Here is a 27,528-nt window from a genome sequence, read left to right as displayed (position 1 = left end):
GCAAGGGTTTCTGACCATGGAAACTGCTCATCCTGGAAGAGGGAGGACTTTGGTCAGAGCAGAGGAGTTGGTTAAACTCACAGGGTGAGAATGTAGCAGGAGGCACGAGAGCCGCCATAGGAGTGCTCCCAAGAGGAAAGGCAGTTTCAGGATTTTAAGCAACCCTTTTTTTCTTCTTTTCTTTCTTTCTTTTTTTTATGAATTTACGACCCTGCTGCTGGTGAAGCAGGTACCAACCCGCTGAAGAAAGTTGAGGGGAGAATGGCTGCTGACCAGAAAGTGCTCAGTGTGGACGAACCCAGCCTCCAGGAAGGAGACGGCCTCTCAGACCCAATGCCCCAGGATGAGAAGAAAGTGTCCAAGTTCCAGGTGGCCAGAAAGGAGCACACCCTTCTCTCTCCAGCTCTGAGGCAGTCTTTACGATTCAGACCTTACAAGTTAGCCAGGTTTCTGCCAACATTCTGAACATTGTGAGGGGGGAAGTAGGAAGGGGCCAAGAATCCTAACATCTTGTTTTAAAAAACCCTGGGTCTTGGCCCAATTCTTTTTTACATAAAGAAAACTCACAGTCAAAATTATTACTAACAATGATGTAATATATACAGAAATCTCAGTGACAAAAATTATTTAAATAGCTTTATACGAGGCCAGTTTTTATTTATAGAATCATTAGTTCTAAAAGTTCACCAGAATGCTGCACTTCTACATTACCGCATTCTGTGGGAGAAATTGTGTGATAAAGAGCTATTTTTAAATTTGGAGATTTGGGGCTATCTTGGGAGAAGTATCCTAGAAAGACATTTAGGTTCTAATTACTGCATTGGGAAGAGCTGTTCAAGATGGCCTATCAGAGTGTATTGTTCTAGAATCACTCAGGACAGCAAAGTGACAACTGGAGCATCAGAAGCTCAAAAATTCCCCTGCAGGCCCCTCAGCAGCTGCGGAGAGTCATCGGGAGGTGAGCTGAAGCCCAGTTGCCTCCAAGGGCCTAGAAGTAGCATTTTGGCCTAGGGAACAACGCCCAGATGCGCTTTGAGATTCTCCCAGAATCGCTGTGATGGGCACAGGCTTAGTCACCCTCGGAGAGTGGCCAGTGTGCACACCCACAGGCTACCCAGGGCAAGGAAGGGCTGCCCACCATCATATCAGCAGTGTGATGGAGAGACGGCTGTCTCTGTGGAATGAATCACTAAGAGGAGTCAAAAGGCTTGGAGAACGCTGACTAAGGAAGCATTTTCCTGCCTGATAAAAGCCAATCGCTCCGTTATGGTCATTTCCCCCTGCCAGAAGGTTATGCAGTGTGTCACCTAGCGGCCTGTGTTACACAGAGCTTAATAAAAACATCCACCTCCACCTCCTTTAGTTATATCTCTGTGGGGCTAAAGACAAACAGGGGTTAAATAGCAAGACCCACACCGCTAGCCACTGCATAGTGACCTTTCCTTTCTTTACATGCGAAACTGCTCCAGCCAAGACCGAGGGTAGCCTGGCCTTTCACTGCCCTGCCCTGGGCCACTGGGCATCAGGCTCACAGAGGCAGGAACAACTCCACTGGAGCCACTGCAGAGTTGGGAATAGGCCTACGTGGGAAAAGACTTCTTCCAACTAAAAAGCCCTTCCATTTTGCCCCTCTGGGCTCTAGCTGAACAAAAATTAGGCTGGGGGATGAAGGAGAGAGGCCAGGACAACACGCTATTCGCTGGTAAGGGGGGGTAGCATTTAAGAGAACAAAGTGGAAGTGGCCTTGGGGCCTTTGTAGTGGGGGGAGCGAGGGGCAGAGCAAACACGTTTTCACGGCCAAACTCCTCCTCTCACACATGTGTAAAGCCTTTGGAATTTCATTGGAAAAACTTTATTTCAAAAGTGATCTTTGAAGTTTGAAAATAAAAGCAGAAAGGTTATTTCTCAGCACAGAGTTGGTGTGAAACCCTGAAGGGACCAACGGGCAGTGCTCCTGGTGGGAGGCGGCACCGACCCAGGCGCACGTCTCCACACGTCTGTCTCCCGAGCCTCACTGCCTGTGCTTCTCCCTTAGATTGTCCCTGATGGGACACAAGACTTTCATCATCGCTCACAGTCCTCTGCCTGTCAGGGCCTGTGAGCCCTTGCCTTCCAGGCAACCTGGATGGTAACAGCAGTGATCCAGAGAGAGGGGGAGGCCACACATGCATGTCACACATGCACAGATCGGTGAGCGTGTGTGCGCAGGTACGCTGTGTGCACAGTGCTCCTGTGTGTGTGTGTGCATGTGAGAAAGGGCAGTGGCGAAGAGACAAACTGCATGAGCCTCGAAGGAAAGCTTGTGTAATAAACCTCTCTTTCATGACACAGCAGGTGACACGGAGGCCGGTGCTATCAGTAAGGGGCTCCTCCAGTCTGCCTGGCCGGAGAGGAAACAGTCACTGAAATTTGAAAATAAAATGCCAAACTTGAGGATGGAGCAGCGGCAAACAGTGATGATGCCACTTCCAAGCTCTCCAAGTCCCTCTTTCTCTGGCCAGGCCTTGGAGCACTGGGGCCCTCAGGGCATTCCCTGCCCGTGGACCTTTCCCCCCTCCACCAGTTCACTTGCCTATGGGCAAAGCTGGGACATGAGTCCAGAGTTTTACAAATTAAACCCCACTGTCCTCTAGCCACTTTGGTCCTGAGAAAGAACTAGACTGCAATTTAAAGAAATGGCTGGAAAAGAAAGGGCTGTGCAGTGCCTAAGCATTTCACAGTTACTTTATTTCTGGCATCAGTTAGCAATTACCCTTGAACTTCCCTTCCTTCCCTCCCTAACATATCCCAATTACTGCAGCCAAAAATCTCACCCAACCTCCCAAATCACCCCTTCTCCCACCCAACACCCAAACACACACGTCCACAAGATCAAAGCCGTGGGGGAAATGGGTTCTGACAACTCTTTCTTTCCTTTGGCCCTTAATACTTCTCCAGCTTATTAAATAAGAACAGAAAGGCTGAGCAGCTGCCTTGTTATTTCCAGCAACATTCAGAAGAGAACCAGTTTCCAGAATATGGACGAACAGGCCGAGGGGCCTGTAGAACGGGCTGCACTGGCTGCTCCATGTCTCCAGATGGGCTGTGCTCTACCAGGGAACACAGTTCTCGTGCCCAGGCTAAGCCTGGGGGCCCACAGGGCTGCCCTACCCAGGGGCTGAGCGCCCCACTGCTTACCTGGCCTTGCCTTTCATGCCCCAGCGTGAAGCCGAGTGGGCAGGCAGTAGGGCTTCAGGGTTTAATAAATGACTGGCCAGAAGGCCTTCACCTGAACACCAGGAACTCTGCTGGGCCCATTGTTTGAAATGCAAATTCTCCCTGGCTTCGGCTGCTTGTGAACACATGCAAGAGAGAAAGGTACTCAGAAACATTCTTCCTTTTTACATCTGCCAGAGAAAAAGAAGGTACATCTGCTTGTCCCTGACATCTTAGACATTTGAACAGGCTTTGACACAATGACCCCCGCCTCCCACACACACACAGGGGCTGCAGGGAACGGGGTTTATCACACCCTATGACTTGCACGCACCAGCAATGGGGCTGAGGAATGCAACAGGGGGACATTCACGACTGCCAGGCCCGCGGCACTCCAGGTGTCCTCAATCAACCAACCTGCATGAAATTTACAGAGGCTCGGCAAGCAGCGCAGGATCAAGCGAGGCTGCCCTAATCTGCTCTTTATACTCCACCTGGCTTTTCATCTCTTACCTGTGACTGCAGGCTGAGTTCAGGGGCATCTTTAAAGCTTTTAAATCAGAAGGATAAATAAATCCCTTCCCAACGACAAGAGTTCCAGGCACCCAGCCCATGGCCTTGAGCCTCTTCCTCTCCCTGCCACGGGGCTCCTTTTGGCACCTCTTGCTCCCTTTTCCAGCTCCTGCCCTCTGCCCTGGGGGGTTTGAACTCCTGCTGCACCGGGGAATGAGGCCTTGATTGTTCCCAGCTGAGTCCACTGCTCTCAGAGCCTGGTGGAGTCTCGTCTCCAGGATCCCTGCTCAGAGCAGGCAGGGGCAAGCTGCTGAGGACCTGGACTGTCCCCACCTCCCTCCACCCACAGCACAGCGGAATGCCCAGACCCCTGCTCTCTCTTCTCCAGCCATTCTCTGCCTCTACATGGGGCTTTATCTCACTTAATTGTCACCATGATCCTAAGAGGAGGCTTTCTGGGGCTCTGTTTTAGTTACCACGACTGAAGAAGCTGAAACCAGCTGGTGAAGGGCTTGTCTCCTGAAGACTAGGTCCTGGTGTGAGGGGCACAGCAGGACAGACTCAGCCTACAGGCTTCTCCTACTCTGAACCCTGCTCTCCCCACAAGGTGCAGGAGGTGGGTCCTGCTGCCCCGCACAGCCACTCCCCACAGGCACCTGTCAACCTGGGAGAAAGGTCAGACAGTACAGACACCCTGCCTAAAGGTCCCCTTTCAGGCTGGCTGGCACAGCTGGTCTGTACCTGCAGAGGCACAGGATATTCCTGGGACATGAGTGCCATTTTTCCTGCTGGGTCTGCCTCCCAGAACCCCAGCCCTGGATAAAGACAAGTGCCTTTTCAGCCTCTTAGTACACACCAGGCAACACAGTGCTGGCCTCTTGAACAGATGCTGAACCTCCCTAAGCTGGAATCCCAAACTGGGTGGGTCACCTGTGCTCCCTGTGCCTCAGTTTCTGCCTCTGTACAATGGGATCAATGACGCCAATAAATCTGTGAGAGGAGATGGAGTGTCAGCACTCAGGACGGCTGGCACTCTGGTGTGCTGGGAAAGCATGCGTTCCTGTTGTTACTCATTTCTCAAACATCAGAGGAAAGGACCAGCCTCAGTTTGGGCTCCCTCCAGCTCTGTGCCCTGCCCTCAACCCTATAAAAAGCAGTTTCCTGTAAATAATCCTCACACGGGAGGGAGTACGGTGCATCTCTGGTCCAGGCAGCTGCTGTGACATGACAAATAAGCTGCAGGCTGACAATGTCTCCAAGACATATTGGCGTTTACTTTGTCGTTTGGGCTTGCCATCTGTGCCACCCCGACAGGGGCTGGCTTCCCAGGCTGCTCTGGGAGCCGGCAGCGGCGTCCACCAGTCCCTGGTCAGATCTGCAAGCTCAGCCGACCATCAGTGAGGCTGCCTAATGAGAGGAAGCGGCATGTGCCCAATGCTGCCCAGGAGCCGGCTGCCTGCCCAGGGAAGGCTGGGGTGTCTGTGCCACACAATGCAGGGGCAGCGGCACTCAGCACCTAACGGCCAGTGAGGAGACCAGACTGCAATGAGAACTTGACTTAGAGCTCTCACAGTCAACTCTGACACCAGGTGTCAGGAGGCTGGTGATACAGAGGACGACAGGGCCAAGCACACTGCTCGTGCAGCACACAGTCTAGGAAAGAGGAAAGACACTGAGAAAACCACTAAAAACATAAAAAACCCACACACTTAAAACTCAGAGCAGGAGAGTGAGAAAGGTGACTGCAGAATTCTGGGACGAGCACAGTGAAGGCGTCCCGGGGGCACTGTGCGAATTTGCTTTGGGGAAGTCACTTAACTCTTCTGAACTTCAGTTCCTTGTCTGTAAAATGGGGATAATAGTAATAAGACCCTGTGCTTCCCAGGGTGGTGTCAAGAATTAAATGAGTTTATACATGAAGGTGACTTAGCTCCATAAACATTTACTATTATTCCTGAAACCAGACAGATATACGAGTTGCTTGACTCTGTGTTGAGGCCAGTTAGGAGACGACAAAAGCCAGCCTTTTACTGCAAGTAACGTCACAAGAGTCACCCTAGCCTGAGCACAGGTGCCTATGGGACTCAGGGCTAAATGCATCTAGGCCAAACATGTCCAGGTTCAGAAATATTCCTGCATCTCTAGGCAGAAAAGGTCGTAGGTAACAAGCAGCTAAATTTGCCGAAATTATAGGCTGTCCTTACTTTTAACCACGAAGAATGACTTTCTGCCTTCCTCTGGAAATGAGCCTTAGCAAGGAGGTTCTATGGGCACAGTCACTCTCATCCAAAACCACCTTAATGATAGGAAACCAGGGTGGCTGGGCCTGCCTGTCAGAATACCAGAAAGCGATAGGGCCTGAGGACCTCTATGCCCATCCCCATCTGCCAGGGTAGCTCTGTGGACTATGATAAGTGCCTGGGGCCACAAAGCCTTCTCCAGTAATCCTCCTGTTTCCCACAGCTTATATCTGAACTTTCATAGTGGCACATCACATCTAGTTGGTGTGTGGGGGCCCCAAGTTCTCTGAACCTCTGCTCACGGCCCCAGGCTCTCAGCCACACTGAATTACTGACCAGACCTGGCTCCTAGGCTGTGCACATGAGAACTTCTCATGAACTCAGTAGCTGCTGAATGAGGAACACAGCAACTCCCTCATTTAATTCTCATGCCCTCTTGAGAGACAGGTGCAGGGAGTGGACTGCTGACTAATTTGCACTGGCAAATTATGTGATCGTGTTCGGCCCAGGGGGTAGCTGGTCTCCCAAATCTCCACTCTCCCTTCCACACCAGTGTTCTTGGATGTGTCCCTGGAGTATCATCAGGGAAGATGGGAAGGTTTTCAAATGAGCATTTCCAAAGATCAAAGATCTTATCTTTAATAAGGGTCCTCAATTGACTTTAAAAAATGAATTAGTTGCTGTTCTACAATGACCTCTAAGAATGGAACAGTCTAGAAGCAACAATCAGCACCCTTAATAACAAGATGATTACTTAGCAAAGAATGGCTGAGCAGGGCTGGGCTTGGCAGCATGTGTGTGGTATTGCTCTGGAACCAGGGCTCCTGCCCACAAGGAAGGGGCGAGCTGGTGTGAGGTGGCTATTGGCGCATAAGAGGGGCACTTGGAGATGTGTGCTCAGGTTGCCAAGGAGGGCTGGGGTGCTCATGAGAGCGACCAGAGGAAGATGAGAGTTGCCAGGGATGGCTTCCGGGAAGAGCTGCAGCTATAGCACAGGGCAGAAGCTAGCAAGGATGTGGATGGGGACAAGGCAAGGTAACAGCATATAAGGCAGCATCATGAGGAGGAGCCTCAGCTGGCCAGGCAGAGCCTGGCAGGACAAGGGCCTCAGAGAACTTAAGGCCAAAGACACAAGGCAGAACAAAAGAGGGACTTTTATTTTGATGAAGAGTAAAATACACAATGGCCCTTTAACCATCATAAACCTTCATGGCCTGAACAGCAATGCCTTAAAACAGACAAAATAAAACTATGGACAAAATGATACTGAGAAGAGAAGAAACGTGCAAAACTGTAAAAGCTACCATTTTTTGGCAAAATAGGATGCATATGTGTATGTATGTGGATGTGTACATATTCATCCTTCTCTGGGACCAAAGAACGGAGAGATGGGGGCCAGGGGTGTGCATCTCCAGCACTGCGTCTCAGAGAGAAGACACATCTTCAAGTGTCAGGGAAGCACTTACTAAAACTCATTACATACTGGATCACAGACTCAATAAATTTGAAAAAGTAAAAAACTATAGAGGCCACATTCCCTCACCACTATGCAATAGAATTAGAGATTAGTAAGTTAAAAAAAAAAAACCTCTCAGAAAAAAAGTCTTTTCTAACACTTGAGTCAAAGGGGCAATCAAAACTAAAATTATTATGTATTTATAAATGTGAGTGCTATAATCAAGCTACAGCATGCCACCAAAGGAATATGTAAGAGTATTTATACCACCTTAAGTGCTTTCATTAAAAATCAAAGACAGAAAACAAATGAGGTTAATCATTCAATGCAAGAAACTATTTTTAAAAAGCCGAAGAAAGTTAAAAAAAAGAACAAATATAGATAAAATGAAATAATATAAGCAAAAGCCTAATGGTTTTATAAATCAGATACTTGTTATTTGAAAAGATAAAATAAGCAAATCTCTAGCAAAAATAACTAAATGAAAGGGAGAAAAAAATAACATTAGAGATGTATGTTAATTTTAAAATAAAAATTTTAGGCACAATTTTATACCAATAAACTTTAAAATTTAAGTGACATGGTTGATTTTCCTTTCAAAGAAAATATAAATGACAAAGCTGACTCAAAAAAAGGTAGAAAGCCTGAGGAAAAACTCACTAATTGTGAAAGCAATTGAAATAGTTGTCCATTTCCTCAGAATATCTCTAGTTTTCCCAAATACTTTCAGATCACTTCTGCTTTACATGTCCTAGTCATCCAAAAATATAAAGCAAGACAAGAAACAGGGTTTAAATGTTATCAGAGACAAAATTGTATGTGTTTTCAGATGATTCATCAACCAAGAAAACCCAAGTAAATAAATCAGAAGCTTCTAGAAACAACAAGCATACAGACAGGTGACCAGTTATAATATTAAAAAAACAACGTTTTTTTAAAAAAATATGTAAGCAATCACCAATTAAGAAGAATGGGCAATACAACAACAAAAAAATTTAAAACCTAGGCATTAGATAAATGAAAAGTAAAGAAAATTAAAGTATTTTACTGAATAATACGAAAAGACATTTGAATGAATGGAGAGTCATATTACATTTCTGTAGGGAAAGATCACAGATTTTAAAAATAACCATTCTCCCCAACTTAGTGTTATAGCTTCAATGTTTTTTAAATCAAAATCCTGAAAGTATTTTCTTTGAAATATAAAATGATTCTAAATTTCTTTTTTTTTTTTTTGAGACAGAGCCTCAAGCTGTCCCCCTGGGTAGAGTGCCATGGCATTATAGCTCACAGCAACCTCCAACTCCTGGGCTCAAGCGAGTCTCCTGCCTCCGCCTCCCAAGTAGCTGGGACCACAGGCGCCCGCCACAACGCCCGGCTATTTTTTTGGTTGCAGCCGTCATTGTGTTTGGCGGGTCCGGGCTGGGGATTCGAACCCGCCACCTTAGGTGTACGTGGCTGGCGCCTTAGCCGGTTGAGCTATAGGCGCCGAGCCATGATTCTAAATTTCAACTGGGTAAAAAACATTGAGCTATTATTCGCAGGAACATTTTGAAACAAAAAAAACTACAAAAAATAATAAGACAGTTGAAACATCTACATTCATAGTAATTAAAAGAGTGACCCACCCACTAGAATATACACTCAAGTCAACAGAACACAATACAAGTCACAAAATCTATCATAGTAGATGTTATCATAGGATTGTTTTTCAAATGCAGGCTCCAGACTGGGGAATAGGTGTCCTCAGTAGCAATCAAGAAAATGTAAACTAACAATAAGATGCCACCACACCTTTTAAATCAATAAGGATTTTAGAAAATTATAGCCAGTTACTAAGGCTTCAGGGAGGAAAAAACTTTTACGTAGAAGAGTACATGAATTCAACAGGATGGTGGGCTGTTGGTCGTTCTATCACAAAATGGTTTAAAATTCATTTATTTATATATTTATCTAAAAGATAAATGTTCACCGAAGCATTACTTTTAGAAGTGAAGACAATACAGATATCCAGCCACAGAGGACAGTTAAGTAAGATATGCTGTGCCTGGAAGAGGGAAGGCCACACCACCACTAATACCAGCTACCAGCCTGAGGGAGATTTCACCTAGTAACAGGCAGCAAGGTGCACGCACAGCCCAGTCTCAAAGCTGAATGAATCATCTCAGCAGCAGCGAGGAGCAAACTACTGATACATGAACAACATGGATGAATCTCGGAAATATTATGCTGAGTGACACGCAAAACTTCATGCTGTATGATTCCACTTCTGTGACAACACAACACACATAAGTGACTGCCAGGCACGGGCGGCGAGGGAGGGAAACCACTGGACATTTGAGCAAGCGAACTTCTGGAGAGATGGGAATATTCCATATCTTGCTAGTGGAGGTGGTGGTGCAATCGACATTTGTTAAAATTCACTGAACTGTACACATAAAAGGGTGGGTTTTATTATTTGGAAATTGTACCTCAGAAAATATGACTTACAACAAACTCAGAATGGCCAATTAAGTGGAAATATACTTTTTATATGTAAACATATGGTATAGGAAAAACGTTGAAAGGACATACCTTAAAATATCGTTTCTTTGAGTAATGGGATTAGGAGTGATACTTATTTTCTTCCCTATACTTTCATGTATTTTCTAACTTTTCCAGAATTAACATGTCACTTTTCTAATTTAGAAAAGAAACGTGTCTGTTTTTGATTTATAAAAAAAGAAAACTGTATCAATGAACTGTTCTGTGCAGTGACAAACTTTTTATTAGGTTCTTACAGGAAACGACGGGTGGGTTCACGCTTGCCTGGAGGCTTGCGTCCCTCCAGCCCTGAGGCACAGCTTCTCAGGGCACCTCTGTCCAGCCCTGGCAAGGTACTGGTCCTTGACAAGAGAGGGGAGGACCACTTGCTCCAAGAAGCTCTTTCTGCAGGCAGGAAAACCGAGTCCCGGAGATAGGAAGAGACGTTCTCAAGACTAGAGAAGTTCAGATGGGCCTTAAGCCCCAAGGAGCAGTGCTACCTCCGCTGTCCTGGAGCGCCTCTGCCTAACTGCCTGGGAGGACTCCAGCTCCAGAGGAGCCCGAGATAAACACTGTGGGGGAAAAGCTATGCTGCTGTTGTCCAGACTCTAGGAAACAGCGTCTCGTATTTCAGTTTCACCTGTGTTTTTCCAGTGTATTTACTGACTTCCTATTTTACTTCACATCTAAAACTCCCTTTTTAAACATTATTTTAATTTTTAAATTTTTATTGTTAGAGATTCATTGAGGGTACAAAGAACCAGGTTATGCTGATTCCATTTGTTAGGTAAATTCTCCCTTCATTTTTTAATTTTTAAATTTCTCTTGTGTTTTGGGGACAGGTTCTTACTCTGCCACTGAGGCTGGAGAGTAGTGGTGTAATCACAGCTCATTGTAACACTGAACTCCTGGCTGAAGTGATCCTCCTGCCTCAGCCTCTCCAGTAGTTGGGAACACATGTGTACACCACCAGGCCTGGCTAATTTTAAATTTTTTTTTTTTTTTTGTAGAGACAGAGTCTCACTATCTTGCTGAGCTGGTCTGGAACTTCACATGTCAAGGGATCCTCTTGCCTTTGCCTCTCAAAGTGTTAGGATTATAGGAATGAGCCTCCTACCCCCACCCCCGCCCAGCCTTTTCCTCCAGTGGGTAGTTTCACCACTCCTGAGTTATGTGCTCACACTCTCATAAGAGTATGACCATCCCTGCCCACTGCCATGTGCAGGCCAGAGCCTCCTGAGGGAGGAGGATGCACCTGCCCCCACTAGTGCTGGCCAGCTATATGCTTTGCCATGTCTGGCCAGAAGCTTTTAGGGCTACTGGGTATTTCTTCCAGGCCTCTTGCTCTCTTTTACTATTATGAGAATAGGAAAGTACAGACAGGGCTGAGTCCCAGAATAAGGGGACACAGGGAGTAGGGTGCTAGCCAACCTATGGTCACCAAATTGGAGCCTGAGTGACATATAAATTGTGTATCTTGTATGCCACTGCAATTAAGGACTGCTTGTTGTTACAGCATAACCCAGCAAAGACTGACTAATATACCTACTTTAGTCTCATTCTGAACTATAATATCCATTGATCTGCTCTTCTGAATGAAGTAAATTTAAAAGGCCATCCGTGTCTACTCTAAAATTATGTCCCCTCCCCAAGCACAAACCTTTGGGACACATACTACAGCCTGAGGTAGACAGAAAACAGAGAACATGCAGAAACCTATGGGAAGAGCCTCTAGGGTCATGTAAGATATAATATGTACAATTCAGAAAAGTCTGAATGTTCCCTAGAACTGTAAGCTGCTCTGTCAATTTCACAATTCTCTGTACTGCTTTAAAAGTACACGTCAATTGTAAGACAGACCCACAACTCAGAACTGTTACAGTGTATCGGAAAAGTACCTCTAAGATTCAAGGGGCTCTGGGAAGCATGGAGAAATCAAAGTCAAGCAGATGATTATGGGACTAGCTATTCCCTAAATAGTTAGCTTTATTATTTAACTCTCAGCTGCTAATTCTTCTTCAAGCAAAATCCTTCTGACTACCTGAATATAAAAAAATGTCATGGTTGACCTTTAGATATTCAGCACAGGTACCATTCAGCTATCTGTAACTTTCAGTCAGCTATACCATGCTCTAATAATTAATGGTCCACTTGTTTGGCTCAGGTAAATCACATTTGCATATGCAAATTATGCCCAAATATTCTGTACTATTAATGTTATCACTAATTACATAATAATAGTTACCAATTTCTACACAGATCAAACTTACAGTTTTGTAGCTATTAGGGAAATTATACTTTGTAATTAAGATAATCCTCATTTCCAGATGCTAATTAGCTATACAATAATTAGTCTCATTCACTAATGCAAATTAAGGATTTTCATCTTTATTGATAAAAGAGTTGCTTATCGGATAAGGAACGATAGCCCCTGAAATCTTGTGGAGAAACACTTTCCCCCCTTTTAAAGGTTAAAAGGTAAATCCATTTTTATCAGTCTCATTTGTGAATGCAAATTAGGTATGATTAATCAAGTCAAAGATAAATGTGCTAGTCTTATTTCAGGACAGACTGTATTGCTTACTCAGTTCATCTCTTTTCCCTTATAAATACATAGGTAAACAAGAGTCCACCAAACAGAGGTCTTCCTAATGGGAGTAATTCACCTATGGTCAAAGGAAGCTCTGAAGACCCATGTCTCTCTGTTACACTTTCTTTTGTTTTGCCTTGAAGCATCATGGAGAGATCTGGAAATAACTGTGCCTTAGTGGTTCAAGCCAGAATGGGAATGAGTGAGAAGAGATTTTTGTGAGTAAATACAGAGGAAAAAGGGAAAGCCACATTTGCTTGGATTATTAAGTTTTCTGTGCTCCAAACAGAATACAAACTGGCACCTCCCATCGTGACTAATGAGGGCTGCGTCGGCGAGAACAGAAGGGCTGACAGCCAGCGCGGCCTAGTTGGCAGGCCCCAGCCCAGGCCTCGCCGCATTCATCATCCGCTAAACCAATCCACCAATTCCGCACCACCATTTGTCATTAATTATGCTAATCAGCACACCATTACTCTCTGATGACACTGTAGCTGTTATTAGCTAGTTATGGCTTTTCAAAAGCACAACTTATTCTGCATGCACGGGCTGTGCATGCATTAGCCCACAGGGAAGAAATGTCCAATTATGAAAAGAAGAAATTTGCTATTATCTTTTTATAACAAACCAATTTAGTAATTAGAAAAGTCTCCGAACTCACAGGTTCTTCTTTTTTCCTCCCTTAAAATAATTGAAGCAAAAAAATGTGCTTTTCAATATTTCTCTGAAAGAAAGGGAAATACCAACACAGAGATTTTTTTGCTACACATTGAAAAGTGGGGCCTGGGGAACAACTGTGCTTGTGCGTGAGGGGCACACTGAGGTTCCTGCTGGGCTTTTTTTCTTCCTGATTTTGAATTAGCAGGACTACTTTATTACGTATATTTCAGCTACGACTAACGCCTGAAAGATGAAAGCACACCCATGTGACCTTTTACAGTTCACTCACAGCACACTGAAGCTGTTTCACATAACGATGCCAGACTGTGCACACCTTACCTGGCAGCTGCTTCCTCGGGAAGTGCAGCAACGGCCTCCTTTAACCCCTCACGTGCCCCAGTGCCACCAACAACGCTCTCAGTACCTCTCTAGTGACCTGGAGGTGTACAGTGTGACCAGGTTAGCATGTGTCCTGTGCACGGTTTGGCAGAGAAAAAAAGACTGCACCCACGCTGGCAGAAGAATGGGGTCCTTTGGGGCCAGGAGCCAGAGCAAGTTACAGGAGACTCCTTTTGAACTCAAAGCCTCCACCAAAGAGTTCACCTTGACCCTGCAGTGTCTGCAACACTAATCTTCAGGCATTTGTCCAAACCAGGCACTAATTCCAAGTTGTTGTGCTCAGGCTGGGAGTCTTTACCACTAGTTTCAGAAGCTTAGTCTGTATTAAGAGCTCATTAATATCATCAGAGTAAATGGGCCTATTAAAACATCTTTAAGCAATATCTGAACATAAATCTCCCTAAACTATATTTAATGACTGTACTTAAGATACATTATATGCAAGTCTTAATGAGACATTAGATAGCATTTTGAAGATTAAAATTAGAGAATCCATATAAAGTCTGTCCACTTAATGTAGCCTTAAGCTATACTGATGAAAGCATTACTACCAAATTATTACTGCATTAGAACAAATATTTTTAATCATGTCTGATTTATGCATTCCCTTTTTCATATAATTTTCATCTTCTCAAAAATATATTTCGAGTTTATAAACGAGGGTATGTGAGAGGTCTTCCACTTACAAGCACTCTGGAGGTAAAGCCAGTGCAGGGTGGAGACGGAGCTGTGCACTGAGTCTTCTCTGGGCTCAGAATCACATTTCTTTATGTTTGGTTTAATCAGTCATTTCAATACTAAAACTGGTAGCTAAATTTATTTAGATTGGCAGCTAAATCTATTACCTTACTATTAAACATCCTTTAGGACCAGAGTAGATGCAAAAGAGAATTTAGCTAAATTAACTAAAAATATTCTGAAGACCAGAACACAGCACAATCTGTATGGCACTGCAGTGGTGATATTCAGGCTCCTCACTGACTCTGTGCTTTGGGTCCCTGACAGCAACTCCTGTCCTGCCCCCAGACAGAAGACGCCGTTCACACTCCGAGGTCTGCGACTTGTTGTTGTCTGTCTTTGTCTCCTCAGAGCCTGCCTCAGAGGTGCCCATGAGGCCTGTTTCTACTCCAGGACCCTTGGAGTATGTACAAAGAACAATCAGTGTTGCTGGTGGAAGGATATTTAAAAAAAAGTTTTATTCCCTCCAGGCAAGGTAGTTGAACCCTTTCAACAGACCCAAATCCTCCTCAAGTCTGTTCATAAGGAAGCACACTCCAGGCCTGCCGTGCGCAGGAACGGCCCGGAGCAGGTAGCTGGGCCTCACCACGATCTGTGTGTCTCTCTACATGTGGGACCTGTCTCCATTTAGAGTAGAAATACATACCCTGAGTCTATAAAAATCCTGATAAGACAATGCATGGTGGTCTCTTTTGAAAACAAATCAAACTTTAGACTGCATATGGAGAAATATTTTTTCCATATATTTACCTGCTATATTTAAAATAGGATTTTTGATGTAATAAAAAACTCCCACATCCCCCCCATAGCTACTCTTGAGAGGAGGCCCCCCCCAAAGGAAAGCTACTGTGTCAATTCCTATATAACAGCCCTTCAGGCCCACTTTGGGGTGAATGTGCTGAGATCTTTATATTCCACCACCAGCTGAACTGGCAGAGAGAATTTATCTGAGAACTCAGAGCCCACGGTGATGTCACCGGGGAGCACACACACCCCGGACTTGGATCTGACACCAGCACCAGGTACCCGACAATACACCAATACTTTGGAAAATGTTACAGATATTAGAGATGAATTACCATGGAAGCTTTTTAGAAGCTTTTTAAAAAATATTTTACACCAAAGTGTAACCGCCTTTTATAAATGCTATTCAATTATAAGAGACTTCTGGGATTATGTAAATCAAGGCAAGTCAACCCATGACACCTCTCTTAATAGAATGAGATATATCTAGTTTTTTTTTTTTCTCCTTCAAAGAAGAAAGTAGCACGATTTAAACACACTGGTCTTTAAAGCAGACTCCTCCCTCGGCATGTAAAATCTGTAGCAACAAGCCTATTTCCATTTGCTTTCTTCAGATAGTCTCTCCCCAAAAGGAACCACTTCATAATACAATTTTGCATTTTTAACTGTATGAAATTAGGCATTCTTCACAAATAACAGCTATGTGTTATACATAGGAGCTCCTTTTTATTAGGGACACAGTAATGAACAATGAGCAATGTGTTCTATTATTCTTTGTCAAATCACAAAATGCTACATTAGAATAACTGTGCTGGTCAATGTAATATAGTAGATTAAATTCAACTTCTGTGGAAAAACCACTGTAAAACAGCATGATAAGAAGGCTATAAAAAATTTAATTTTACTCCAAACTCCATCACAAAAAAAATGGTGTGAAAAGTAATTTTGCATAATCAGTACACGCCATCTGGAACAATTAACCGATTTCTATAGAACTATGAGGATCAGTCATATCTGCTTATTAAAGATCAGAAATTATACAAGTAATAAATCCTTGAAAAAACTAAGCGTACTCCCGCCTGTCAACGCTATTTTAACTTCAAATACTGAAGAACGCCTGATAAGGCTGAAAAGAAGAGATTAATATATGCAAATTACATCCAGCATTTAAAATCCCCGCAACTGTCTCCGGTTTTCTGTCCCTTATTGCTGCCTTTATGTTTTATTCATACACCAACTCACCTGTCACTTCATAAGCTATAATATTATGGGGGTATTATTAAACAGCATAAAGCCGTGCTTTAATTGGAAAGCTTCATTGCATTTTCCAATTATTTGGAGTAAATTAAAAGCAGATGCACATAGTTTAATAAGGAGTCTAATATCAGTTCCGGGAAATCAAAATTCATTGTCATTACTATGCCGTGATAGTTTTGCAAACTGTACTCAATTTCAGAGGTTTTCAAAAGAAAATCTGTCTATGCAATCTGTTAATTGTCATTCGGTTAATAACTGTTTAAATATCCAAACTACGTAGCAGCTTACTATTAAAAAAATTAAACTATGGGGTTTATACAAGCAAACAAATACAGCATGCCACTCCTGGGCTGGGCTGGACTTTTCAGCCTTGTCCATTCACCTTAAAACAATAGGAAGGCTTGAGAAACCCACCCATGTAGCAGCCTGGCCCCAGAACCCAGAGGACAAAGAACAGCATTTTGTACTTCTACAAGCACCAGAGGTTATACTACTGTAAGATAGCTCTCTGAGGAAAAGGGCAGAAGCCAGGTTATAAATTATGTTTTCAGAGGTCTACACTGCTCAGCAAAAAATTAGCTTCCAAAGTTTTAATTGGTCCATCTAAAATAAATCCTTTTAATGAGTGAATTAACTGATTCAGGACACAAACACGGAAAAATCAAAGAAAACAAATGTTGTGAGCAATTTGTTTTGAAAAAATTGACCCCTGAAGGGCCATTCCCCTACTAGTTCATGACCCATGAGTGGAGTGTTCCTTAGGCTCTGCAGGGCTGGCCACTGTGTCTACAAGTGGATTGGGCTGCCAGACAAAGGACTGTTTTCTAAGCCACTATGGATTAAAAGAACCAAATCTTAAAGGTTACTCTTCATTAGGAATCTTACCTGCAGATGTAGTTATATTATAACCTGTAGCTACAAGTTGCATACATACAAATATAAGTAGCTGAAGCATTTACAAATGAAAAGTCGTAGGTATACTCAGAACTAGTACACGTAACCTTTTCATTTTTGCACTAAGTGACAGACTTTTTCAAATCCTAGGTATGTAAATTGTAATAGGACAAGCAGTAATTGACTTTTAAACTCCACCCACTGTGAGGGCTACAATTAATCTGTTTTTAGCACAAGAACTGCTGCTCTGCAAAGTTCATGAGTTGTAGGCTCTTCTCCCCAATCCAATTAAAACCCGAGAGTCCTCCTAAGAGTTAACAGTACAGAATTTATTCTTTGGCTCCTGTTTCAAAGGGAGCAGCAGCTAACATCCCAATCATCAAAGGGCAGACCCTCCAGACCAGAAAGGATACCAATGCCCCAACAAGAGAGAGCCTTCTGGCAAAACAACCAGAAACTCTGCTCAAAGATGAAGATAAAAGCAATTCTTGTGCAGTGATCCAAAAAATAGCATCTCTTTTTTTTTTCCAAAATTACCTGTTTTAATAAAGTAGACACACTGTGCCAACTGAACCATTTAATTATCTGCAAAAATGACGAATCAAAACAATAGTTTGCAAAAATAAATGACTAACCTCTGATTAAAATGTCTGTCCTCATTAAATCCAAATAAAAGGTACAATATCTTAAAAAAAAAAAAAAGTAGCCCTAAGAAATAAGCGATCCCTCAGTATTGATAGCCACACACTTTATAGTGGCATGACCTGCCATGAGAAAGGACATCCAAGGAAGCTGTTCAGTCTACTCTCTTAAACCCTGAGAAGAGGCATGTGGACAGCACGCCTGTGGTACGTGTACGGGGTGTGTCCTTGTGTCCTTAGAGCCTGGTGGTCCCACTGGCCCTGAGAAAGAGACCTCAGGGACAGAGGACTGTGAGGTGATATGCTCAGTGGTGGGTCCTGTGATATGTATGTGTATATAATATACAGGGTGGCCATAAAGTTTGTGTACAAACATATATATATTTGGGGACAAATGTGTGTACACACACACACACACACACACACACACACTTTTTTTTCCTAAAGGATCCTGGGAGAGGAGTGGTTGGAAAGGAAGGAGCCACGAATCAAAAAGAAAGAAGAAAAAGAAAAGCAAAGAAGAAAGAAGGGAAACTACTTGGGGGGCTGACGTGATTCCTTCTCCAATCAGAGCTGACTGACGAAAAGGGAAACTGGAAATCGAGGTTGATGTAAATGTTGAGAAGTTCTCTTTAAAACTGTTTTACCCAGTAGCAAACTAACATCTCAAGCAATTACTGATTTCTGATTTCTAAACAAGGAAGGAGGGTTTGCCTTGTGTTATACTACACCAGACGGTCCTCTGGGCTAGGTGAGAGTTCCCTTGGGCAGCTGCCTGAGGGGATAAGCTCTCCCCACCCCCTCTGCATTTTTAGGTGGAGGGAAGGGGTTGGACTACAGGGGACTAAGACCAGGGCAAGGAATAGTAGAAAGCACTTCCACAGGGATTCTTCCTAACAAATGCAAACATTGTAACCTAATTGTTTATACCCTCTCATTAATCTGAAATTTTAAAAAAGGGGTGCGAGAAGCAAGCCCTTGGAGGGAATACCAACAGTATTCATGACAGCTATAGCTGCTACCATTTCTGGCATGTCCACTCATTACTAGGCACTTAGCGTACATTAGCACTAATCCTCAAAATTCAGAAGAAAAAGTGTAATTCAAAATTACAAAAGAGAAAATGGACTGAAATGTAAACTGTTTAAAGTCATGCAGCTGGCCTGGCACGGGGCTCATGCCTGTAATCCCAGCACCCCGGGAGGCTGAGGCAGGTGGATTACTTTAGCTCAGGAGTTTGAAACCAGCGTGACCCCATCTCTAAAACAAAATAGCCAGGCACTGTGGCAGGCACCTGTAGTCCCAGTTACTTGGGAGGCTGAGGCATGAGGATCACTTGAGCCCAAGAGTTGGAAGTTGCCATGAGCTATGATACTATAGCACTCTACCAGGGGCAAGAAAGTGAGACTCTGAAAAAAAAAAGTCATGCAGATGGAAAGGGTGGATATGTGCACAAAGGGACTGGTGCCAAGACCTAGCTCCTCTCCAGAATCAAGGGGTATCAAGTGTCACTGAGTGCTTCCTGCATGCCAGGCTCTGTGCTGGGCGTTTGGCACCACTGTGCCTTCCCAGGATGAACCTTGAACTCCTGCTGAGAAGCCAGGCACTGACCAAGATGTTATAAGGAAAGATGATCTCCTTTCCGACAAGTGGGAAACCAAGCGGGTGGCCAAAGTTTTACGGGAAGCACTAAACGGCCATAGGAGACTTAGCAGCTGAAGAAGCTGTGGTCCTGGACCCATGACAGGCACAGCCACTGCTGGCAGAGCAAGGGTGGGTGAGGGGCTGTAATTCATGAGCCAAGGACCTTCTTGCAGGAGTGACATGAGTACTTTGCTAGCGCAGGGCATATTTCAGGTAAACACACAGGCAATGGAACATAAAGATGGGCGCATTTATTGCCTCTAGGTAGCAAGCGATTAAGGACTTCTAAGTGTGTCACCGGAAGTGATGCTTGGGGCCAACGAGGCAAGCTTGACTCTCTCATTCAAAATTATGGATGTTGCTTTGGCAGTGGATCATGAGATCGCTCATGCCATAAAACAAGTCAGGCGTAAGAAACCACTTTCTAACAAAGGATCTCAACCTTGGATGAGAGTTCTGCATCATTCATTGTCTCAGAGACAATGGTAAGACAAATTTGGGGAAGAAGGAGCCTTGTTCTCTGGGATATGTGATAAATATATTCCATCCAAACTCAGGCTGTAAGAGTGAATTTTTCTTTTTAGGTTTAAAAACCTAAACAGGTTGAGGACCTTCACTGGCCATTAAGAAGAAGAGAGAAAAAAACATTTAGTATCCAGGACATAAACACCAAGTATATGACAATGGATGGACTCAGGTATTCTGTCTGCACAAGAAAAGTGGCTTTATCATTCTAAGAGGATCAGAATTTCTTTTGTCCTAATGTCAGCAATTATATGGATTTGTTCTGACACAAAAGGGGGGAATGCTCATATTGTGTGATTGCTCAAGAATAAATTTTCATCTTGGTGCCAAACTTGTGTGGCTGTCCACCCTCCTCCCAAGTCCTGCCACTGCCTACATCCTTTTTTAGGGAGCACCAAGAGCTTGAATACACCTGCCTGGAACCTGTCGCCCTGCCACCACTGTCGTACCTTGAGTGTGGTAGCTCAGCAGCTGGAGAGGGCAGGTGGGGAAGGTGTGCTGGGAACTGACTGGTCACAGGCTGGGGTGCTGACAGGGGACACTCAGGTTCTGGACATGTTCAGTAACCTTGGGCTTAGTTTTAGCAGAGGTTGGTTCACCGGAGGCCCAAGCTAGAGAATGGAGTTTCCAAGTACGGAAGGCAGGGTGGCACTAAGGTAACAGTTCAAACAAGACCCCTGCCTGTGGCCAGCGTACAGGGGTTCACAGCACAGGAGAGCTTGCGGTGCAGTCCCAGTGAGTGAAACTGTGGATTTGGGTCACCCACTATCATTTCAGTCTCAAATAAGGCCACCAGAGACATCTCAGTGCCTGGCACTCTCCAGACAGAGGTCTACAGCAGCAGGGCCAGTGCAGCCCACCTACTGCTAGGGGCAGTTCCTTCAGAAACCTGGTGCATCTCCTCTCCAGATTCAAGGAGGAGCTGTGAGTAATTACACTCACAGTTATATATCCACAGCACTTTCTGTCTCCCAGGCAGGGCTCCAGTCCTCTCATGTCATTTCACAGGACAGGTACGGGTCCTTTCCCAAGATCACTTTAAGTAAGATCACTTTCCCAAGTGTCCCCACAGCACTGTTCTGCCTAGTAAGAGCTGCCACATGCCCCCTAACCCACTGATGCCCGCTGCACCTGGTACTGGCCATCAGTGTCAACGGCCTCCCTGGGATAAGGTCCCAGAGATGCTCACCCAGGGGCCTTCTGAAACTTCAAACAGTGCTGAAGCCCAGCACGTGAGTCCTGGCGTGATTCACTGCAGGTGTGTGTGCCATTTCTGCTTTTCAGCCTGAGTGGGGGAGAACACAACCTGCGCTAAAGAAGCCTCCTCAGCCCTGCCACTTAGTAAATCCCACCTAGTAACTTGTGATCTTTCAAAACTTCAGTTTTCTCATCTGTAAAAGGTTTTCTTGGTTAGAGTCTGTTGGGATTAAATGACAAAACACATGCAAAATGTGTATTACACAGTCTTATACGGGGCCGGCACTGGATGAAGGCAGGAAGGCTGCGTGTTAAGTAAACTAATTTAATTATTCAATCCATTTTAATAAAGCAAAAACAACTTTAGCTTCCTAAGTGTGTTTCAGTGAAAGAATTGTATCACTCATGCTGCACAGCTGATAGTTTACTACGAGACAGACAAAGATCAAGAAAGACACAAAAGGCTAATTTGGCATAGGGGCCCATAGGCAGGAGTGTCTGGTAAACCACACTGCTTTACTCACCCAGAGCAAGCCTCTGAAATGCTAAGGACGGGGGTCAAGCGGCTTTCCTCTGGCTTCAGCATTTCTCTGGCAGGGTCTACAATCACGAGGTCTAGCAGGAAGTGAATTACAAGGGAGAACTGGAGGTATATTTCTGCTGAAAAACTAAATAAGGACAATAAACCTACAGGGAGAAAGGTCAGGATTAGTTTTTCTGTGTTCATGAACTTCACAACTAAGGCGATGTTTGGATGGAACGATAGATAATGGCAGGTTTGCTGGCCACACCTGGGGCATCTGAAGTTGTGAAACACAAATCTCCTTCTCACACACCCATAGCCATGTGAGTGGGTGTTGCCACCTCTGCCTAAGATGCTAGGCCATGTCTGAGGCACAGGAAGCTGAACTACCATGATGTCGAAGCATCTGAGATTGCTGACATGGAGGGATGTGGGAATTTACTTTATTTTTTTATGAGACAGAGTCTCACTTTGTCACCCAATGTAGAGTGCTGTGGTGTAATAGCTCACAGCAACCTCAAACGCTTGGGCTCAATTGATGCTCTTGCCTCAGCCTCCCTAGTAGCTGGGACTATAGGCGTCCACTACAATACTCGACTATTTTTTGTTTGTTTGTTTAGCAGGCCTGGGCCGGGTTCAAACCCACCAGCCCCAGTGCACGTGGCTTGTGCCCTAACCACTGAACTATAGGCGCCTAGCCGAGATGTGGGAATTTAGGTCCAGGAAGACTGGAGGCTGTGTCTGACCTTACTGGGCTGGTGTGTGGGAGAACCAGGGCCTGCTCAGCAATTCTGGCTCCTGCCCTAGTTCAATCCATTACCCCTTGGCTGCCTTACCCATGGATTTAGGAAGGGGATGTGGCCCATTAAACCAATGCTGCCTGAGCCCTGCCATGCTTAAAAACTAAAGAGAGAATGAAAGCATAGTGGGAAAGTGGCCACCTTTTTAAGAGCACTGAAGTATCTGTCACCTAATAATATTTTTATTTTTCATGATGACTTAACTGGAAAAAGTCTTAACTTTTTCCTACCCATGGAGCACCGGAAAAGCAGCAATGAAAGCTGGAGCAGAAATCAGCCCCATGGGCACTTTTCCTCCAAACACCAAAGGCAGACTGGACAGCTTCACAGAGGTCTCTGCTCACTCTGCCAGCACTTTTCTCCTTCCTGCCCCCAAGCCATCATTCTGTCACCTTCCAGAGAAAGGGCTCACGGGCTGCTTGCCATAGAAAATAGCCTACTTCTAAGTGATGATGCGTGACAGAAAGTCTCAGCTTCCAGGGGGAGCCGAGCTGGGCCACGCCAGAGAGCCTTTTGTTGCTAGTGTCTCTGGACTGAGAATTTTTTCTGAGCACTCAGAAGAGTAATCTTATATAGCAAATTACATAAGGGAGCACACAAGGCTAAGAAGATGAAGACCACGCTTGGCACAAGCCAGTGTGTCCTGAGTGATAATTCTCAACAAATCTTTGGGATCCAACTCAGGTCCCAGCTCTGCAGGGGAGGCAAACGTGGAGAGAAGTTCCTTTGCTGTGCTGCTTCCTGGTTTACAGAGTGATTTTACATACCCGGGATCTTGACAATAATCCAGGAAAGGAGGCAGGCAATTACTACGTCTTTTACTGGTGCGAATAACTAGCACTGCCCAAGGCAGCAGAGTAAAAGGCACTTGCAACCTCTAGGGGGCGCCATTCACATACATTGTGCAGTGCACAACCTGAGCAGCTGTTCACAGTAGCTCTCTGTGATGGTTAGTATGTGTCAGAGCTAAGAGTTTGAACCCATCTTCCAACCCCAAATGCCTGGCTGGTCACACACTGAGCCTTCTTCCACAGGCCTCCTGTTGCACTCAGGAGCACAGGGTCTGCCAGCTCTCAGTGTCTGATACATGAAGGAGTAAACAATCCTTACTCTTTGCCTTTGTTTACATATATCTTCCTTGATTCAAAAAGGAGCCTCCATCCTCTCTACAGTCTCTGCCCTCTCAAGATGCTCACAGGTGAACTCGATCCAACACAAGGGCGTGTGGGAGAGAGTGTCCCCAGGTGGAAAAAATCAGAAAGGCTTGGTGGAAAAGGCATTTGGGGAATAGGCCTTCAAAGATGGGTGGGCAGAGCCAGAAAGAGGACAAGGAAGTATGAGCTGAGCCATTCAAATGGCAAGGTAAGTGCTCAGAACGAAACAAAGGCAAGGAGGAGGCAGGGAGCGACCCAGGCTGGTGGGAAGAGAAATGGGAGGAAAGCTGGGCAGGTGAGGGCTGGCTGCCGACAGCCTTAACGCTGGGCAGGTGAGGTCTGAATGAACGTAGGCAACAGCTGGCTAGGGTGGGATCCAAGGAGCAAAGCGGCACTTGGGAGAGATGAGTCTGCTACCTGGGCAACTGGACTGAGGCTGGAAAAGCCCAGTCAAGGAGGAGAACTTAGTGGGCCCAGCCCACACAGGAGAGCAAAGCGAAGCCCAGCCTCCACGCTCAGCTCCAGAGTGCTCACTGGGGACACAGCCATCTTAATCTGGGAGATGACCCAGAGCCCAGTGCAGGGTTTTCGAGGCCTCTCTCCCCATGAAATCCTAGAGGAGGCACACACACAGCAGAAAACCTCCAGGAGGCGAGTCCCCCAGGTGCCCCGTGTATCTGCCTGCACACACTGTTCATTAACGTCAGTGACACAGCTACCACGGTGGATGTATAAAAGCACATCCAATTAGCCAGGCCTACATGAATATTTGCACTCTTAAATCTTTTGCATTTCGAAAGGGTTAAAGCTTATTATTAGCATATAATTTACAGTCCTTTCTCCCAGGAAAGGAATAATGCACAGTAAATGCCACATTCATTTTAATAATACATGTTACAGTCTGTGCCCAACATCTGCACAAAGGTAAAGGAGACAGATTTTTTTGACATGTCCCACTCTGCCATCTAAACACAGGCTTTTTGTTTCTTAAGTGACGGAAGGTTTAATCAAGAAAGCAGGCAATTCATCAATCGAAACAAGGCAGCGTGCGTGCGCCTGACAGCACACACATGGTTGTGTACAGAGCAAACCTGGCCACCTGTCAGCCGCACCTTTTACATCAGGATATACAAATACGCCATACGACTAATTCCCCACCCGCTCCCATTCACTTCTTCTTTTTCTTACATTTTTCTTTGTACTTGCTTTCATTGTCAGTCATGGCAAGAATAGATGGACAGACAAGGGAGGCAATGGCTGTTACAGGTGATGATAAAAATGTATATGCCTTTAAAATGACTTCTTTTCTTCCTTGATTGGAATGTCATTATTATAAATACTTTTTCACTTCATTCAGGAATTTTCCCCATATGCCATTATCTGTGGCTGTGCCAAGCTGATGTTCCTCTGTCAGATCCTGGCCGCCCTCCCATACTCTTACCCACCACCTTGTGAACCAGTCCTAGGTGACCCTGAGAAATCCCAATGGAGGCTAAAGGGAAGCAGGGGTCTGATACTGGATGCCACCTCAAGCCACAAGAAAGTGTCCACTGAAGACAAAGGCTGCAGGGACACCTGCAAATGCAGCAGCTGGTGAACATTACTCAGAAGACGGCACCTTGGTCCCTCATTGGTGGTTATCAGCAGCACACTCACCCAAACACACGGGAACGGGAGAGCCACAGGCACACGCACCCACGGAATATGGATGCAAATTCTGCAGCGTGAGACCATAAACACGACACGCAAACGACTGCACTTGGCATACCTCCCCAGGACAGAGCAGCACTTCTCAAGCACCCTACTGTTTCAGTCTGTTAGACTTTATTTTCCAGCCCTGCAATGCTTCATGATCATTAAAGTATTGAGTTTATTTTCAATTTTCCAGGTGAGATATTTCTTTTTCCTAATTGAGAGATAGAAAGAACATAATCACTACAAATGAAAGGAAAATATGTTTAGAATTGTTTGGTATGCTGCAGATGAGCTTTTAAATGATCGCATTGTAAGATACACATTTTTTTTTCATCATAAAATGAAGAGCTGGTGGCAGAAATTTTTACCCAATTGGATTAAATGTATAAATCATGAATTTCATAATACTGATAATTAAATGTCCATCTTCCAATTTAAATGAGGACTAGATTAAAACTGCATGGAGAAGGCTGATATTCAGAAATCATTAATTATTTTTAATTGCTTCGTGCTTTCTTAGTCTGATGTCAGTTACATGGTTCAGCCACGGTTCGGGGTTTCAGATAAGATCCTCATCCTCTTTGCTCAAGGGTCGTGATGGAAACTGGTGCGAGAATGGACTGGGACCTCACTGACCACACTCGCATCCTCCCTGGTGTCAGACATCTTAAAAAGGAACTGCCTTTTCAGAAGGAAGGTTCGTGGAGGGCAATCAGATGGCTTTTCCAGAAATCCAAAAGAAAGCTGAGAGGAAAAAAAGAGCTAAATGCAAGGCGGCCAATGCCCCTGAGCCTGCTGGGACAGAACTAGGCTACAGCTTCTGTTCTGGTATAACTGTGTGCCCCTTTCTCTTTTGTGACACGGTCAGCCTGATGCTGACAGGTCAGCAAAGATGTCAGCAAGGTGGCCTGGCCCGGGATGACGAGGGAGGGATCCCGCCCGCTCTCAATACTGGGAGGCTTTGGGGATTATTTCTGCATCATGGCTCATCCTGAATTCGTGTGTTGTTCAGATTTTTTGCTTTTATCACACACCAATTTTAATATGCATTTGCTAAATTGTACTATTTGATAATATTGTGTAAATTTTTTTCAAAAGGGAGAAAATAAGTTTTATTGGTGAAAACTCTGCGCTTAGAGATATATACCAGATTATAAAGACAACAACCAAAGAATAGCACAGTATGGTTTCTCACACCTGCGTCCCCTGGGGCCCAAAAGCCAGGCTGGGCTCTTCCTGTCCTGGTCCCTCTCACAGGAAGCCTCCGCAACAGGCGAGCGCGGCCAGTCTGAGCAGGAGGTAGGGAAAGAGCTGTCTTTCCTGCCACCTGCCAGAGCTCCAGCCCATCGGGTGCACGGTGCCCACTCTAAGAACATTCTTAGAAACTCACTCAATTCTCACACATTTAAGGTCCACTACAAACATGAATCCCCCACTCCTCATGCATGGGCATATCGGCTGTCCTTATCAAACTCGTGGTTATGACCCCTGAAAAGCAGTTGTTCTGTTGTTCACGGCATTTTACAGGAGCATCCTTTTCTTCCCAGGCTGTAAATATTTATACATCTCTCACTCATGCACAATATTGTCAGAGCCATTAACTAGTTTTAGCCTGTACCTGTAGGATTAATATTCATATGGAGTATAATGTGGAAAAACAGAACTAAAGAAATAAGTCTATCTGAAGACAAAGCACAAATTTTGACAATGGAGTATTTTTTACTCATTTTTTTCAGCTTTCCAAGGAATGCATCTATGAGCATCGGCACCTCCTATACAAAGAAGGATTTCTGGGTGCAGGAGGCTCGTTAGGTTCTTCCCAGGGAACTAGACGGTTTGGTTTTAGCCCTAAGACTGTTCTCCAACTCAGAACTAAATCCACAACCCCTGCTCACAGCTCTACTCTACTTTTCTATCCTGTTTTACATTCACTTATTTTTTTCACTTGCATTTTCATTTTGCTCCATGTATTTTTGGAACTACCTTACATTCTTCTGTAATAGTAGAAAATAGAAATGAGAGAGTGGTCAGACATCTAAACATGTAAAAAAGAAACTCTAAGAAAAAAGGTAGGCTGCCACCAGTCGGGGCTAAAATAAAAGACTTTTCAGAAAAGATAAGATACTCTTTTTTTTTTTTT

At 44.7% G+C, this 27,528-nt stretch overlaps 1 protein-coding gene and 1 non-coding gene across 2 annotated transcripts in view; both read right to left on the bottom strand.

Annotated features, from left to right (window-relative positions):
- The window catches only part of MVB12B (multivesicular body subunit 12B), a 173,288-nt gene that overhangs the window by 38,817 nt on the left and 106,943 nt on the right, over window positions 1–27,528 (bottom strand). The gene's annotated exons all lie outside the window — the stretch shown is intronic.
- On the bottom strand, window positions 27,072–27,161 carry LOC111723713. Its single transcript, XR_002772202.1, has one exon. It is a non-coding gene; the product is annotated as a small nucleolar RNA SNORD116 (small nucleolar RNA).

Source organism: Otolemur garnettii, unplaced genomic scaffold, assembly GCF_000181295.1.
Source record: "Otolemur garnettii isolate 467f Iridium unplaced genomic scaffold, OtoGar3 scaffold00014, whole genome shotgun sequence".
In the NCBI taxonomy this organism is placed as follows: domain Eukaryota; kingdom Metazoa; phylum Chordata; class Mammalia; order Primates; family Galagidae; genus Otolemur; species Otolemur garnettii.
Note: the sequence above shows the minus strand (reverse complement) of the source record. Positions and strands in the feature narration are given on the sequence as shown.